This window comes from Electrona antarctica (assembly GCF_951216825.1).
Source record: "Electrona antarctica genome assembly, chromosome: 15".
NCBI lineage: Eukaryota > Metazoa > Chordata > Actinopteri > Myctophiformes > Myctophidae > Electrona > Electrona antarctica.
Window position 1 is genome coordinate 49,161,060 of NC_136796.1, and position 16,209 is coordinate 49,177,268.

A 16,209-nucleotide genomic window follows, 5' to 3' on the forward strand; every position below is an offset into this window, starting at 1 on the left:
TGGGCCGGAGACTAGAATGTATCCATGTACATCTCTAAAATACAAAATCTCTCTTTCGTCAGGCAAAAACTGTCTTTATGCACTTCACTACATTATCCAGCACGATTATGCCACCAAACACAGATTAGAATGAATCCATGTGCATCTCTAACTTGCAAATCTCTCCAAGTTAGACAAATACATTCTTATCTTTATGCACATCCAATATGCTCTTCACTGCATTATCGGGTGATATTATGCAACACAAAGGTATTAAGGCCTGATGGACTTTTCATCCCACTAACATTCTGAAAGAAGGAATACATCACTGGTTACCGACGACCACGTGGCCTAATGGATAAGGCGTCTGACTTCGAATCAGAAGATTGAGGGTTCGAGTCCCTTCGTGGTTGGTGTACTGTGTACATGTCGAAGTTCTATGGAATTCACCATAACTTGGTACTTGTAGATGTAACGGGTTGACTTTAGGTTAAACCTGAGTTTCAAGTTCAGGCAACTGATTGATATGCATGGCTGTGACTGATTGCAGTATGATTGTTTCCAGTTAATCAAACCTTTTTTAGTTTGTGCCAAATAAAATGGAGGGTATTGAGCTCCATCACTATGATATACTTCAAAGCGGACCTTTGGCCTTGAAGAAACGGGAATGCACTGGATGCTTTGAATTTGCCAAAGTCAAGAAAGCACTCAGACTGCACAATTAAACCCCCTGAGCCACTTTGCAAACAGTTAGTTTCACAGAATTATGGGAAAAGCAGGCCTGTTAGCTCAGCTGGTGAGTGTGGTGCTAATAACGCCAAGGTTACGGGTTCGATCCCCGTATGGGCCACATACTACAGTTTAAAATGTATCCATGTGCATCTCTAACATGCAGAATCACTTTTGTCAGGCAAAAACTGTCTTTATGCACATCCAATATGTTCTTCACCACAGTATCCAGCACGATTATGCCACCAAACAGCCATAAGGCCTGACGGACATTTATGAGGACTACCATTCTGACAGAGAATGTACAACACTCAAAGGACCGCGTGGCCCAATGGATAAGGCGCCTGACTACGAATCAGGAGATTGAGGGTTCGAGTCCCTTCGTGGTCGTCAATCCGTGAAACTGTCAAACTTAGCTGAAATGCACTGGGTGCTATGACTTTGCCAAAATCAAGAAAACACTCAGGATCCATGCTGAAACCCTCTGAGCCACTTTACAAACAGTTAGTTGCAACAACTCATTCAGTAAGCAGGCCTGTTAGCTCAGCTGGTCAGAGCGTGGTGCTAATAACGCCAAGGTCACGGGTTCGATCCCCGTATGGGCCACATACTACAGTTTAAAATGTATCCATGTGCATCTCTAACATGCAAAATCACTTTTGTCAGGCAAAAACTGTCTTTATGCACATCCAATATGTTCTTCACCACAGTATCCAGCACGATTATGCCACCAGCCATAAGGCCTGACGGACATTTATGAGGACTACCATTCTGACAGAGAATGTACAACACTCTAAGGACCGCGTGGCCCAATGGATAAGGCGCCTGACTACGAATCAGGAGATTGAGGGTTCGAGTCCCTTCGTGGTCGTCAATCCGTGAAACTGTCAAACTTACCTGAAATGCACTGGGTGCTATGACTTTGCCAAAATCAAGAAAACACTCAGGATCCATGCTGAAACCCTCTGAGCCACTTTACAAACAGTTAGTTGCAACAACTCATTCAGTAAGCAGGCCTGTTAGCTCAGCTGGTCAGAGCGTGGTGCTAATAACGCCAAGGTCGCGGGTTCGATCACCGTATGGGCCGGAGACTAGAATGTATCCATGTACATCTCTAAAATACAAAATCTCTCTTTCGTCAGGCAAAAACTGTCTTTATGCACTTCACTACATTATCCAGCACGATTATGCCACCAAACACAGATTAGAATGAATCCATGTGCATCTCTAACTTGCAAATCTCTCCAAGTTAGACAAATACATTCTTATCTTTATGCACATCCAATATGCTCTTCACTGCATTATCGGGTGATATTATGCAACACAAAGGTATTAAGGCCTGATGGACTTTTCATCCCACTAACATTCTGAAAGAAGGAATACATCACTGGTTACCGACGACCACGTGGCCTAATGGATAAGGCGTCTGACTTCGAATCAGAAGATTGAGGGTTCGAGTCCCTTCGTGGTTGGTGTACTGTGTACATGTCGAAGTTCTATGGAATTCACCATAACTTGGTACTTGTAGATGTAACGGGTTGACTTTAGGTTAAACCTGAGTTTCAAGTTCAGGCAACTGATTGATATGCATGGCTGTGACTGATTGCAGTATGATTGTTTCCAGTTAATCAAACCTTTTTTAGTTTGTGCCAAATAAAATGGAGGGTATTGAGCTCCATCACTATGATATACTTCAAAGCGGACCTTTGGCCTTGAAGAAACGGGAATGCACTGGATGCTTTGAATTTGCCAAAGTCAAGAAAGCACTCAGACTGCACAATTAAACCCCCTGAGCCACTTTGCAAACAGTTAGTTTCACAGAATTATGGGAAAAGCAGGCCTGTTAGCTCAGCTGGTGAGTGTGGTGCTAATAACGCCAAGGTTACGGGTTCGATCCCCGTATGGGCCACATACTACACTTTAAAATGTATCCATGTGCATCTCTAACATGCAGAATCACTTTTGTCAGGCAAAAACTGTCTTTATGCACATCCAATATGTTCTTCACCACAGTATCCAGCACGATTATGCCACCAAACAGCCATAAGGCCTGACGGACATTTATGAGGACTACCATTCTGACAGAGAATGTACAACACTCAAAGGACCGCGTGGCCCAATGGATAAGGCGCCTGACTACGAATCAGGAGATTGAGGGTTCGAGTCCCTTCGTGGTCGTCAATCCGTGAAACTGTCAAACTTAGCTGAAATGCACTGGGTGCTATGACTTTGCCAAAATCAAGAAAACACTCAGGATCCATGCTGAAACCCTCTGAGCCACTTTACAAACAGTTAGTTGCAACAACTCATTCAGTAAGCAGGCCTGTTAGCTCAGCTGGTCAGAGCGTGGTGCTAATAACGCCAAGGTCACGGGTTCGATCCCCGTATGGGCCAGAGACTAGAATGTATCCATGTACATCTCTAAAATACAAAATCGCTCTTTCGTCAGGCAAAAACTGTCTTTATGCACTTCACTACATTATCCAGCACGATTATGCCACCAAACACAGATTAGAATGAATCCATGTGCATCTCTAACTTGCAAATCTCTCCAAGTTAGACAAATACATTCTTATCTTTATGCACATCCAATATGCTCTTCACTGCATTATCGGGTGATATTATGCAACACAAAGGTATTAAGGCCTGATGGACTTTTCATCCCACTAACATTCTGAAAGAAGGAATACATCACTGGTTACCGACAACCACGTGGCCTAATGGATAAGGCGTCTGACTTCGAATCAGAAGATTGAGGGTTCGAGTCCCTTCGTGGTTGGTGTACTGTGTACATGTCGAAGTTCTATGCAATTCACCATAACTTGGTACTTGTAGATGTAACGGGTTGACTTTCGGTTAAACCTGAGTTTCAAGTTCAGGCAACTGTTTGATATGCATGGCTGTGACTTATTGCAGTATGATTGTTTCCAGTTAATCAAACCTTTTTTAGTTTGTGCCAAATAAAATGGAGGGTATTGAGCTCAATCACTATGATATACTTCAAAGCGGACCTTTGGCCTTGAAGAAACGGGAATGCACTGGATGCTTTGAATTTGCCAAAGTCAAGAAAGCACTCAGACTGCACAATTAAACCCCCTGAGCCACTTTGCAAACAGTTAGTTGCACAGAATTATGGGAAAAGCAGGCCTGTTAGCTCAGCTGGTCAGAGCGTGGTGCTAATAACGCCAAGGTCACGGGTTCGATCCCCGTATGGGCCATATACTACAATTTAAAATGTATCCATGTGCATCTCTAACATGCAAAATCACTTTTGTCAGGCAAAAACTGTCTTTATGCACATCCAATATGTTCTTCACCACAGTATCCAGCACGATTATGCCACCAAACAGCCATAAGGCCTGACGGACATTTATGAGGACTACCATTCTGACAGAGAGTGTATAACACTCTAAGGACCGCGTGGCCCAATGGATAAGGCGCCTGACTACGAATCAGGAGATTGAGGGTTCGAGTCCCTTCGTGGTCTTCAATCCGTGAAACTGTCAAACTTACCTGAAATGCACTGGGTGCTTTGACTTTGCCAAAATCAAGAAAACACTCAGGATCCATGCTGAAACCCTCTGAGCCACTTTACAAACAGTTAGTTGTAACAACTCATTCAGTAAGCAGGCCTGTTAGCTCAGCAGGTCAGAGCGTGGTGCTAATAACGCCAAGGTCGCGGGTTCGATCCCCGTATGGGCCAGAGACTAGAATGTATCCATGTACATCTCTAAAATACAAAATCTCTCTTTCGTCAGGCAAAGACTGTCTTTATGCACTTCACTACATTATCCAGCACGATTATGCCACCAAACACAGATTAGAATGAATCCATGTGCATCTCTAACTTGCAAATCTCTCCAAGTTAGACAAATACATTCTTATCTTTATGCACATCCAATATGCTCTTCACTGCATTATCGGGTGATATTATGCAACACAAAGGTATTAAGGCCTGATGGACTTTTCATCCCACTAACATTCTGAAAGAAGGAATACATCACTGGTTACCGACGACCACGTGACCTAATGGATAAGGCGTCTGACTTCGAATCAGAAGATTGAGTGTTCGAGTCCCTTCGTGGTTGGTGTACTGTGTACATGTCGAAGTTCTAAGGAATTCACCATAACTTGGTACTTGTAGATGTAACGGGTTGCTTTTTGGTTAAACCTGGGTTTCAAGTTCAGGCAACTGATTGATATGCATGGCTGTGACTGATTGCAGTATGATTGTTTCCAGTTAATCAAACCTTTTTTAGTTTGTGCCAAATAAAAAGGAGGGTATTGAGCTCCATCACTATGATATACTTCAAAGCTGACCTTTGGCCTTGAAGAAACGGGAATGCACTGGATGCTTTGAATTTGCCAAAGTCAAGAAAGCACTCAGACTGCACAATTAAACCCCTGAGCCACTTTGCAAACAGTTAGTTGCACAGAATTATGGGAAAAGCAGGCCTGTTAGCTCAGCTGGTCAGAGCGTGGTGCTAATAACGCCAAGGTCACGGGTTCGATCCCCGTATGGGCCACATACTACAGTTTAAAATGTATCCATGTGCATCTCTAACATTGAAAATCACTTTCGTCAGGCTAAAACTGTCTTTATGCACATCCAATATGTTCTTCACCACAGTATCCAGCACGATTATGCCACCAGCCATAAGGCCTGACGGACATTTATGAGGACTACCATTCTGACAGAGAATGTACAACACTCTAAGGACCGCGTGGCCCAATGGATAAGGCGCCTGACTACGAATCAGGAGATTGAGGGTTCGAGTCCCTTCGTGGTCGTCAATCCGTGAAACTGTCAAACTTACCTGAAATGCACTGGGTGCTATGACTTTGCCAAAATCAAGAAAACACTCAGGATCCATGCTGAAACCCTCTGAGCCACTTTACAAACAGTTAGTTGCAACAACTCATTCAGTAAGTAGGCCTGTTAGCTCAGCTGGTCAGAGCGTGGTGCTAATAACGCCAAGGTCGTGGGTTCGATCACCGTATGGGCCGGAGACTAGAATGTATCCATGTACATCTCTAAAATACAAAATCTCTCTTTCGTCAGGCAAAAACTGTCTTTATGCACTTCACTACATTATCCAGCACGATTATGCCACCAAACACAGATTAGAATGAATCCATGTGCATCTCTAATTTGCAAATCTCTCCAAGTTAGACAAATACATTCTTATCTTTATGCACATCCAATATGCTCTTCACTGCATTATCGGGTGATATTATGCAACACAAAGGTATTAAGGCCTGATGGACTTTTCATCCCACTAACATTCTGAAAGAAGGAATACATCACTGGTTACCGACGACCACGTGGCCTAATGGATAAGGCGTCTGACTTCGAATCAGAAGATTGAGGGTTCGAGTCCCTTCGTGGTTGGTGTACTGTGTACATGTCGAAGTTCTATGCAATTCACCATAACTTGGTACTTGTAGATGTAACGGGTTGACTTTCGGTTAAACCTGAGTTTCAAGTTCAGGCAACTGATTGATATGCATGGCTGTGGCTGATTGCAGTATGATTGTTTCCAGTTAATCAAACCTTTTTTAGTTTGTGCCAAATAAAATGGAGGGTATTGAGCTCCATCACTATGATATACTTCAAAGCGGACCTTTGGCCTTGAAGAAACGGGAATGCACTGGATGCTTTGAATTTGCCAAAGTCAAGAAAGCACTCAGACTGCACAATTAAACCCCCTGAGCCACTTTGCAAACAGTTAGTTGCACAGAATTATGGGAAAAGCAGGCCTGTTAGCTCAGCTGGTCAGAGCGTGGTGCTAATAACGCCAAGGTCACGGGTTCGATCCCCGTATGGGCCACATACTACAGTTTGAAATGTATCCATGTGCATCTCTAACATGCAAAATCACTTTTGTCAGGCAAAAACTGTCTTTATGCACATCCAATATGTTCTTCACCACAGTATCCAGCACGATTATGCCACCAAACAGCCATAAGGCCTGACGGACATTTATGAGGACTACCATTCTGACAGAGAATATACAACACTCTAAGGACCGCGTGGCCCAATGGATAAGGCGCCTGACTACGAATCAGGAGATTGAGGGTTCGAGTCCCTTCGTGGTCGTCAATCCGTGAAACTGTCAAACTTACCTGAAATGCACTGGGTGCTATGACTTTGCCAAAATCAAGAAAACACTCAGGATCCATGCTGAAACCCTCTGAGCCACTTTACAAACAGTTAGTTGCAACAACTCATTCAGTAAGCATGCCTGTTAGCTCAGCTGGTCAGAGCGTGGTGCTAAAAACGCCAAGGTCACGGGTTCGATCACCGTATGGGCCGGAGACTAGAATGTATCCATGTACATCTCTAAAATACAAAATCTCTCTTTCGTCAGGCAAAAACTGTCTTTATGCACTTCACTACATTATCCAGCACGATTATGCCACCAAACACAGATTAGAATGAATCCATGTGCATCTCTAACTTGCAAATCTCTCCAAGTTAGACAAATACATTCTTATCTTTATGCACATCCAATATGCTCTTCACTGCATTATCGGGTGATATTATGCAACACAAAGGTATTAAGGCCTGATGGACTTTTCATCCCACTAACATTCTGAAAGAAGGAATACATCACTGGTTACCGACGACCACGTGGCCTAATGGATAAGGCGTCTGACTTCAAATCAGAAGATTGAGGGTTCGAGTCCCTTCGTGGTTGGTGTACTGTGTACATGTCGAAGTTCTATGGAATTCACCATAACTTGGTACTTGTAGATGTAACGCGTTGACTTTCGGTTAAACCTGAGTTTCAAGTTCAGGCAACTGATTGATATGCATGGCTGTGACTGATTGCAGTATGATTGTTTCCAGTTAATCAAACCTTTTTTAGTTTGTGCCAAATAAAATGGAGGGTATTGAGCTCCATCACTATGATACACTTCAAAGCGGACCTTTGGCCTTGAAGAAACGGGAATGCACTGGATGCTTTGAATTTGCCAAAGTCAAGAAAGCACTCAGACTGCACAATTAAACCCCCTGAGCCACTTTGCAAACAGTTAGTTGCACAGAATTATGGGAAAAGCAGGCCTGTTAGCTCAGCTGGTCAGAGCGTGGTGCTAATAACGCCAAGGTCACGGGTTCGATCCCCGTATGGGCCACATGCTACAGTTTAAAATGTATCCATGTGCATCTCTAACGTGCAAAATCACTTTTGTCAGGCAAAAACTGTCTTTATGCACATCCAATATGTTCTTCACCACAGTATCCAGCACGATTATGCCACCAAACAGCCATAAGGCCTGACGGACATTTATGAGGACTACCATTCTGACAGAGAATGTACAACACTCTAAGGACCGCGTGGCCCAATGGATAAGGCGCCTGACTACGAATCAGGAGATTGAGGTTTCGAGTCCCTTCGTGGTCGTCAATCCGTGAAACTGTCAAACTTACCTGAAATGCACTGGGTGCTATGACTTTGCCAAAATCAAGAAAACACTCAGGATCCATGCTGAAACCCTCTGAGCCACTTTACAAACAGTTAGTTGCAACAACTCATTCAGTAAGCAGGCCTGTTAGCTCAGCTGGTCAGAGCGTGGTGCTAATAACGCCAAGGTCAAGGGTTCGATCCCCGTATGGGCCACATACTACAGTTTAAAATGTATCCATGTGCATCTCTAACATGCAAAATCACTTTTGTCAGGCAAAAACTGTCTTTATGCACATCCAATATGTTCTTCACCACAGTATCCAGCACGATTATGCCACCAGCCATAAGGCCTGACGGACATTTATGAGGACTACCATTCTGACAGAGAATGTACAACACTCTAAGGACCGCGTGGCCCAATGGATAAGGCGCCTGACTACGAATCAGGAGATTGAGGGTTCGAGTCCCTTCGTGGTCGTCAATCCGTGAAACTGTCAAACTTACCTGAAATGCACTGGGTGCTATGACTTTGCCAAAATCAAGAAAACACTCAGGATCCATGCTGAAACCCTCTGAGCCACTTTACAAACAGTTAGTTGCAACAACTCATTCAGTAAGCAGGCCTGTTAGCTCAGCTGGTCAGAGCGTGGTGCTAGTAACACCAAGGTCGCGGGTTCGATCACCGTATGGGCCGGAGACTAGAATGTAGCCATGTACATCTCTAAAATACAAAGTCTCTTTTTCGTCAGGCAAAAACTGTCTTTATGCACTTCACTACATTATCCAGCACGATTATGCCACCAAACACAGATTAGAATGAATCCATGTGCATCTCTAACTTGCAAATCTCTCCAAGTTAGACAAATACATTCTTATCTTTATGCACATCCAATATGCTCTTCACTGCATTATCGGGTGATATTATGCAACACAAAGGTATTAAGGCCTGATGGACTTTTCATCCCACTAACATTCTGAAAGAAGGAATACATCACTGGTTACCGACAACCACGTGGCCTAATGGATAAGGCGTCTGACTTCGAATCAGAAGATTGAGGGTTCTAGTCCCTTCGTGGTTGGTGTACTGTGTACATGTCGAAGTTCTATGGAATTCACCATAACTTGGTACTTGTAGATGTAACGGCTTGACTTTCGGTTAAACCTGAGTTTCAAGTTCAGGCAACTGATTGATATGCATGGCTGTGACTGATTGCAGTATGATTGTTTCCAGTTAATCAAACCTTTTTTAGTTTGTGCCAAATAAAATGGAGGGTATTGAGCTCCATCACTATGATATACTTCAAAGCGGACCTTTGGCCTTGAAGAAACGGGAATGCACTGGATGCTTTGAAATTGCCAAAGTCAAGAAAGCACTCAGACTGCACAATTAAACCCCCTGAGCCACTTTGCAAACAGTTAGTTGCACAGAATTATGGGAAAAGCAGGCCTGTTAGCTCAGCTGGTCAGAGCGTGGTGCTAATAACGCCAAGGTCACGGGTTCGATCCCCGTATGGGCCACATACTACAGTTTAAAATGTATCCATGTGCATCTCTAACATGCAGAATCACTTTTGTCAGGCAAAAACTGTCTTTATGCACATCCAATATGTTCTTCACCACAGTATCCAGCACGATTATGCCACCAAACAGCCATAAGGCCTGACGGACATTTATGAGGACTACCATTCTGACAGAGAATGTATAACACTCAAAGGACCGCGTGGCCCAATGGATAAGGCGCCTGACTACGAATCAGGAGATTGAGGGTTCGAGTCCCTTCGTGGTCGTCAATCCGTGAAACTGTCAAACTTAGCTGAAATGCACTGGGTGCTATGACTTTGCCAAAATCAAGAAAACACTCAGGATCCATGCTGAAACCCTCTGAGCCACTTTACAAACAGTTAGTTGCAACAACTCATTCAGTAAGCAGGCCTGTTAGCTCAGCTGGTCAGAGCGTGGTGCTAATAACGCCAAGGTCACGGGTTCGATCCCCGTATGGGCCACATACTACAGTTTAAAATGTATCCATGTGCATCTCTAACATGCAAAATCACTTTTGTCAGGCAAAAACTGTCTTTATGCACATCCAATATGTTCTTCACCACAGTATCCAGCACGATTATGCCACCAGCCATAAGGCCTGACGGACATTTATGAGGACTACCATTCTGACAGAGAATGTACAACACTCTAAGGACCGCGTGGCCCAATGGATAAGGCGCCTGACTACGAATCAGGAGATTGAGGGTTCGAGTCCCTTCGTGGTCGTCAATCCGTGAAACTGTCAAACTTACCTGAAATGCACTGGGTGCTATGACTTTGCCAAAATAAAGAAAACACTCAGGATCCATGCTGAAACCCTCTGAGCCACTTTACAAACAGTTAGTTGCAACAACTCATTCAGTAAGCAGGCCTGTTAGCTCAGCTGGTCAGAGCGTGGTGCTAATAACGCCAAGGTCGCGGGTTCGATCACCGTATGGGCCGGAGACTAGAATGTATCCATGTACATCTCTAAAATACAAAATCTCTCTTTCGTCAGGCAAAAACTGTCTTTATGCACTTCACTACATTATCCAGCACGATTATGCCACCAAACACAGATTAGAATGAATCCATGTGCATCTCTAACTTGCAAATCTCTCCAAGTTAGACAAATACATTCTTATCTTTATGCACATCCAATATGCTCTTCACTGCATTATCGGGTGATATTATGCAACACAAAGGTATTAAGGCCTGATGGACTTTTCATCCCACTAACATTCTGAAAGAAGGAATACATCACTGGTTACCGACGACCACGTGGCCTAATGGATAAGGCGTCTGACTTCGAATCAGAAGATTGAGGGTTCGAGTCCCTTCGTGGTTGGTGTACTGTGTACATGTCGAAGTTCTATGGAATTCACCATAACTTGGTACTTGTAGATGTAACGGGTTGACTTTAGGTTAAACCTGAGTTTCAAGTTCAGGCAACTGATTGATATGCATGGCTGTGACTGATTGCAGTATGATTGTTTCCAGTTAATCAAACCTTTTTTAGTTTGTGCCAAATAAAATGGAGGGTATTGAGCTCCATCACTATGATATACTTCAAAGCGGACCTTTGGCCTTGAAGAAACGGGAATGCACTGGATGCTTTGAATTTGCCAAAGTCAAGAAAGCACTCAGACTGCACAATTAAACCCCCTGAGCCACTTTGCAAACAGTTAGTTTCACAGAATTATGGGAAAAGCAGGCCTGTTAGCTCAGCTGGTGAGTGTGGTGCTAATAACGCCAAGGTTACGGGTTCGATCCCCGTATGGGCCACATACTACAGTTTAAAATGTATCCATGTGCATCTCTAACATGCAGAATCACTTTTGTCAGGCAAAAACTGTCTTTATGCACATCCAATATGTTCTTCACCACAGTATCCAGCACGATTATGCCACCAAACAGCCATAAGGCCTGACGGACATTTATGAGGACTACCATTCTGACAGAGAATGTACAACACTCAAAGGACCGCGTGGCCCAATGGATAAGGCGCCTGACTACGAATCAGGAGATTGAGGGTTCGAGTCCCTTCGTGGTCGTCAATCCGTGAAACTGTCAAACTTAGCTGAAATGCACTGGGTGCTATGACTTTGCCAAAATCAAGAAAACACTCAGGATCCATGCTGAAACCCTCTGAGCCACTTTACAAACAGTTAGTTGCAACAACTCATTCAGTAAGCAGGCCTGTTAGCTCAGCTGGTCAGAGCGTGGTGCTAATAACGCCAAGGTCACGGGTTCGATCCCCGTATGGGCCACATACTACAGTTTAAAATGTATCCATGTGCATCTCTAACATGCAAAATCACTTTTGTCAGGCAAAAACTGTCTTTATGCACATCCAATATGTTCTTCACCACAGTATCCAGCACGATTATGCCACCAGCCATAAGGCCTGACGGACATTTATGAGGACTACCATTCTGACAGAGAATGTACAACACTCTAAGGACCGCGTGGCCCAATGGATAAGGCGCCTGACTACGAATCAGGAGATTGAGGGTTCGAGTCCCTTCGTGGTCGTCAATCCGTGAAACTGTCAAACTTACCTGAAATGCACTGGGTGCTATGACTTTGCCAAAATCAAGAAAACACTCAGGATCCATGCTGAAACCCTCTGAGCCACTTTACAAACAGTTAGTTGCAACAACTCATTCAGTAAGCAGGCCTGTTAGCTCAGCTGGTCAGAGCGTGGTGCTAATAACGCCAAGGTCGCGGGTTCGATCACCGTATGGGCCGGAGACTAGAATGTATCCATGTACATCTCTAAAATACAAAATCTCTCTTTCGTCAGGCAAAGACTGTCTTTATGCACTTCACTACATTATCCAGCACGATTATGCCACCAAACACAGATTAGAATGAATCCATGTGCATCTCTAACTTGCAAATCTCTCCAAGTTAGACAAATACATTCTTATCTTTATGCACATCCAATATGCTCTTCACTGCATTATCGGGTGATATTATGCAACACAAAGGTATTAAGGCCTGATGGACTTTTCATCCCACTAACATTCTGAAAGAAGGAATACATCACTGGTTACCGACGACCACGTGGCCTAATGGATAAGGCGTCTGACTTCGAATCCGAAGATTGAGTGTTCGAGTCCCTTCGTGGTTGGTGTACTGTGTACATGTCGAAGTTCTAAGGAATTCACCATAACTTGGTACTTGTAGATGTAACGGGTTGCTTTTTGGTTAAACCTGGGTTTCAAGTTCAGGCAACTGATTGATATGCATGGCTGTGACTGATTGCAGTATGATTGTTTCCAGTTAATCAAACCTTTTTTAGTTTGTGCCAAATAAAAAGGAGGGTATTGAGCTCCATCACTATGATATACTTCAAAGCTGACCTTTGGCCTTGAAGAAACGGGAATGCACTGGATGCTTTGAATTTGCCAAAGTCAAGAAAGCACTCAGACTGCACAATTAAACCCCTGAGCCACTTTGCAAACAGTTAGTTGCACAGAATTATGGGAAAAGCAGGCCTGTTAGCTCAGCTGGTCAGAGCGTGGTGCTAATAACGCCAAGGTCACGGGTTCGATCCCCGTATGGGCCACATACTACAGTTTAAAATGTATCCATGTGCATCTCTAACATTGAAAATCACTTTCGTCAGGCTAAAACTGTCTTTATGCACATCCAATATGTTCTTCACCACAGTATCCAGCACGATTATGCCACCAGCCATAAGGCCTGACGGACATTTATGAGGACTACCATTCTGACAGAGAATGTACAACACTCTAAGGACCGCGTGGCCCAATGGATAAGGCGCCTGACTACGAATCAGGAGATTGAGGGTTCGAGTCCCTTCGTGGTCGTCAATCCGTGAAACTGTCAAACTTACCTGAAATGCACTGGGTGCTATGACTTTGCCAAAATCAAGAAAACACTCAGGATCCATGCTGAAACCCTCTGAGCCACTTTACAAACAGTTAGTTGCAACAACTCATTCAGTAAGTAGGCCTGTTAGCTCAGCTGGTCAGAGCGTGGTGCTAATAACGCCAAGGTCGTGGGTTCGATCACCGTATGGGCCGGAGACTAGAATGTATCCATGTACATCTCTAAAATACAAAATCTCTCTTTCGTCAGGCAAAAACTGTCTTTATGCACTTCACTACATTATCCAGCACGATTATGCCACCAAACACAGATTAGAATGAATCCATGTGCATCTCTAATTTGCAAATCTCTCCAAGTTAGACAAATACATTCTTATCTTTATGCACATCCAATATGCTCTTCACTGCATTATCGGGTGATATTATGCAACACAAAGGTATTAAGGCCTGATGGACTTTTCATCCCACTAACATTCTGAAAGAAGGAATACATCACTGGTTACCGACGACCACGTGGCCTAATGGATAAGGCGTCTGACTTCGAATCAGAAGATTGAGGGTTCGAGTCCCTTCGTGGTTGGTGTACTGTGTACATGTCGAAGTTCTATGCAATTCACCATAACTTGGTACTTGTAGATGTAACGGGTTGACTTTCGGTTAAACCTGAGTTTCAAGTTCAGGCAACTGATTGATATGCATGGCTGTGGCTGATTGCAGTATGATTGTTTCCAGTTAATCAAACCTTTTTTAGTTTGTGCCAAATAAAATGGAGGGTATTGAGCTCCATCACTATGATATACTTCAAAGCGGACCTTTGGCCTTGAAGAAACGGGAATGCACTGGATGCTTTGAATTTGCCAAAGTCAAGAAAGCACTCAGACTGCACAATTAAACCCCCTGAGCCACTTTGCAAACAGTTAGTTGCACAGAATTATGGGAAAAGCAGGCCTGTTAGCTCAGCTGGTCAGAGCGTGGTGCTAATAACGCCAAGGTCACGGGTTCGATCCCCGTATGGGCCACATACTACAGTTTGAAATGTATCCATGTGCATCTCTAACATGCAAAATCACTTTTGTCAGGCAAAAAACTGTCTTTATGCACATCCAATATGTTCTTCACCACAGTATCCAGCACGATTATGCCACCAAACAGCCATAAGGCCTGACGGACATTTATGAGGACTACCATTCTGACAGAGAATATACAACACTCTAAGGACCGCGTGGCCCAATGGATAAGGCGCCTGACTACGAATCAGGAGATTGAGGGTTCGAGTCCCTTCGTGGTCGTCAATCCGTGAAACTGTCAAACTTACCTGAAATGCACTGGGTGCTATGACTTTGCCAAAATCAAGAAAACACTCAGGATCCATGCTGAAACCCTCTGAGCCACTTTACAAACAGTTAGTTGCAACAACTCATTCAGTAAGCATGCCTGTTAGCTCAGCTGGTCAGAGCGTGGTGCTAAAAACGCCAAGGTCACGGGTTCGATCACCGTATGGGCCGGAGACTAGAATGTATCCATGTACATCTCTAAAATACAAAATCTCTCTTTCGTCAGGCAAAAACTGTCTTTATGCACTTCACTACATTATCCAGCACGATTATGCCACCAAACACAGATTAGAATGAATCCATGTGCATCTCTAACTTGCAAATCTCTCCAAGTTAGACAAATACATTCTTATCTTTATGCACATCCAATATGCTCTTCACTGCATTATCGGGTGATATTATGCAACACAAAGGTATTAAGGCCTGATGGACTTTTCATCCCACTAACATTCTGAAAGAAGGAATACATCACTGGTTACCGACGACCACGTGGCCTAATGGATAAGGCGTCTGACTTCAAATCAGAAGATTGAGGGTTCGAGTCCCTTCGTGGTTGGTGTACTGTGTACATGTCGAAGTTCTATGGAATTCACCATAACTTGGTACTTGTAGATGTAACGCGTTGACTTTCGGTTAAACCTGAGTTTCAAGTTCAGGCAACTGATTGATATGCATGGCTGTGACTGATTGCAGTATGATTGTTTCCAGTTAATCAAACCTTTTTTAGTTTGTGCCAAATAAAATGGAGGGTATTGAGCTCCATCACTATGATACACTTCAAAGCGGACCTTTGGCCTTGAAGAAACGGGAATGCACTGGATGCTTTGAATTTGCCAAAGTCAAGAAAGCACTCAGACTGCACAATTAAACCCCCTGAGCCACTTTGCAAACAGTTAGTTGCACAGAATTATGGGAAAAGCAGGCCTGTTAGCTCAGCTGGTCAGAGCGTGGTGCTAATAACGCCAAGGTCACGGGTTCGATCCCCGTATGGGCCACATGCTACAGTTTAAAATGTATCCATGTGCATCTCTAACGTGCAAAATCACTTTTGTCAGGCAAAAACTGTCTTTATGCACATCCAATATGTTCTTCACCACAGTATCCAGCACGATTATGCCACCAAACAGCCATAAGGCCTGACGGACATTTATGAGGACTACCATTCTGACAGAGAATGTACAACACTCTAAGGACCGCGTGGCCCAATGGATAAGGCGCCTGACTACGAATCAGGAGATTGAGGTTTCGAGTCCCTTCGTGGTCGTCAATCCGTGAAACTGTCAAACTTACCTGAAATGCACTGGGTGCTATGACTTTGCCAAAATCAAGAAAACACTCAGGATCCATGCTGAAACCCTCTGAGCCACTTTACAA